Genomic DNA, 3,461 nt, shown 5'->3' with positions numbered 1-3,461 from the left:
TCTGCTAGTATGTTATAATTCTATAACATAGAGAACTAAGAAATTTGCCAGTAAGATACAAGATAGGAACGCAACCGATGAAGATGTATAACAGTAAGATTTATTGTAGCATTAAACTGTATGTCTGTGTGTGTGTGTGAATGCGACATAATAAAACACAATATAAGACTGGCCGTCATGTAAACAAAGGAGTGTGTGCGAGTAATACATGTATGTGAATGCGAGAGATACATAGTATTGAATAGAGTCAGTAACACGTATAAGGAACTATACCAGTTCTTAGTTAGAGTACACAGTGGTAAGTGTCTGTATATAAGAAGTTAAGGCGTTAAGGCAGAGCGGTCACTCGTGATGTTGGGGCTTCGATGCCGCGCCGGTTTCTTGAATACAGATGTTCTTCGCAGGTTGAATTCTGGCTGTTGGTTTCGTGGAGAGCAAATCACACAACAGGGTCGAGAAGTGCTACGGTAGTTGTTTGGTTAGCTGTTGGTAGCTTGTGTACGTGTAGAGTCATGTTGACGCTGGCGGCGATGCTGGTAGTCGTAGTTGGACGATGGTGTCGATGTCGTCGCTGGAAACTGGCTGGTTGGTTGGTGCCGTGTTACGCGTCTGTGGTCAGATGACCAGATCTCAGAGATCTGAGCCGCGACGAATTGGCGGGTATCTCGCAGGCTATTTATAGGAAAATAGGGGCTCCAGGAAAGCATTAGAAGAAACACTCTCACGTGACCTCATTAGGGGCTGCGGTTGGTCGGTTTGTGTCCTGGGGTGAACGGACTGGAGATAATTTACCCGCGCAAAGAATAGTCAGTCAGGTGATGACAGGGAATGAGTTGCTTTCTACTACGCTCGCCTGTTAATATATATAGTGAGAGAAGTGTTCACTACATAATAATCCTGACTACGGCGAAGATCTAACCAATTTGGGTCAATCGAAATCTTTCGATAGGGTCAATCATCATCCCTTAAACTGAATTGCTGCTCTGGATCAAATGAAAACATCTGAAATGTTATTAGTCACTCTCGGCTCTTTATCAGGAAACACAACCGGTGGAGCTTTCCCGTTATCATCGACACGATGAGAAAGTGTGACAACGTTCTCAGGAACCTCAAGGCATAGACGAGACTCATCTAGCTGGTTAGCTTCAGTGGACTTTTGATTTGAGGGTCTATGGATTACTTTCAGAAATCCCTGAATTGGCTGTTCCACGGAGCCATTGCTGGCTTAAGGTAACTTCTGCGAGTACAGAGGGCCGTTAGTCAGGTCTCTCCGAAATATGTGCAAAGCTAGGGAACCATTGTGCACGCATTCATTCATGATCCGAGCATTGTTGGCTTGTGGAGCAATATCGAACAATTGTTGTTATGTGCAGGACGAATCCCCCTTTTGGTCGAATCTATTAAGAGAGTTGGCCCTCTGTCACCCTTAGAGCTGGAATGCTGACAATTTAATTGCTTAGTAGCTGTGGCCAACCGATATTTTTGGAAAATAAAGACAGTGCAGATGGGAATGGATCTTGCATTTAAAGTCTATCTCCTTAAGTATATCTGAATTATGAGAGAGTTCATTGAAGGAACCAAACTGTTGTTGTTGTTGGTGGTGGTGGTGTTCATAGTGTTTTATTTAACGCCTAAGTTATCTCTGTGGTAGATGTAATTGAAAGAATTAAAGCTAAATACTTGCCTTTTTGACCTAGTCTTGATCTTTTGTAAGTTGCATTCGGAAAGGAAGGTGATGGAGAGAAATGTACTGCCATTCTATCAGATTTAACAACAACAACAAAATAACAATGGCGACAAGAACAATAAGAATAACGAAAATAGCAACAGTTAATTACGGATGAAGATTACTAGTTGTAATTCACTCCCAAAGGTAAGAGGCTCGACTTCAAGTAAGAAACTCGACAACGAAAAGAGAATATAAGAATATAACAAGATGATGTTAATACCAAATTCACATTTTGGAACAGGGGCCCAAAAAATTGCTTCCCCCCGCTCCATACGGCATGATTTGGACTCGCCAATACATCTCTGATCTAATCTATAACAGCTTATCTCCCATCATATCGCTCATATTATCTAACCAATTAAGTTTCACTTTTGAAAGATATAAGCACCTTTGTGTTTATATCTACTACTACTACTACTACTACTACTACTACTACTACTACTACTACTACTACAATCAGTTTGTAGTACTTGTTCATCTCATACACACGCCATCTATATACTTTACTTAGTTACAGCAAGATTGTTAATTTTCATATAGACATTCATCTAATTTCGTTTTGGGATTTGGTTTGCAAGATTCTTTATGTGAGTTCGTGTGTTGAAGCATTTTCTGTTGTGTCTGGGGAGAGTCATTTTCTTTTTGTGCCTTATAATTTAACACGTTCACCGGTAAAATTTCCACTTGTAAGACGCAACGAAAATTTTAGGAAAATAAAAATAAGAAATAAATGGAAATTTTACCGGTGTGTGTGTTAAACTATAAAGCACAAAAAAAATATGACTCTTCCCCAGACACAACGTTCGTCTAATGTTTTCTGATAGCGCAGTTTCTTCGTAGTTCAAAAGCAGGCATTAGCAACCATTTTTTCTTGAAGCAGACCGTACTACTAAAAATTTCTAGGTAATTTTTTGTTAGACATGTCATTTGGACCCACCTCCACGGACGTGAAATTTTTTTTTCCCCGAGAATTCTGGACCCCAGTAACGAACTCATTTACATACAGCCAATCAGAGCTCACATTGACCTTCTTGTCAAGTTAACAAACACCCTCTACCAAGTAAACTTAAGACGAAGAACGGTGTTGTAAGTCGACCGATCGCCAAGTTATGCCTGATTTTAGGAGACAAATAATTAGATTTGCATCTATACCTTTTATCGGATTTTGTTAGGGCCCCCCCATATGATAAAGATGTAGATGGGAAGAATATGTGTAGAGGGTGATATGCTAGCAACCCTCTCCTCTTACTGTTTTGCAAAGTAATCAACAACATAAATAACTACACAGAAGCAGTCATGGTTGAAACAAGAACACGAACAACAAGCATTATTAAAAGAGAAAAGAAGCATGGTCATTCCTTACCCAAGTGACATTATCTTATCGCCCATCTCTTATTATGCGCTCATAAATTAGTTTGAAAGTTGAGCTCTGATTGGCTGTATGCAAACGAGTTCATATCTGGGGTCCGGAACTTTCGTGGGAAAAAAAATTTCGCATCCCCCCGGACTGCAGATTGCCCATGTCTGCACGATGGTAACTGAAACTGAGGTAACTGAAAATATATATAAACATAATGTATTTTAGTTTCACTACCAATGTTTCACTACTATACAATTGTAATGCTATGACATATGCACCGTGCTGAAAAAAGTTCCTTTATGAAGGTAAAAGCTTTGTGAATATCACTGTTATAATGAAGCATATATCTATATATCTGATCAAAAACTGCTG

This window comes from Octopus bimaculoides, chromosome 1, assembly GCF_001194135.2.
Source record: "Octopus bimaculoides isolate UCB-OBI-ISO-001 chromosome 1, ASM119413v2, whole genome shotgun sequence".
Classification (NCBI taxonomy): domain Eukaryota; kingdom Metazoa; phylum Mollusca; class Cephalopoda; order Octopoda; family Octopodidae; genus Octopus; species Octopus bimaculoides.
Note: the sequence above shows the minus strand (reverse complement) of the source record.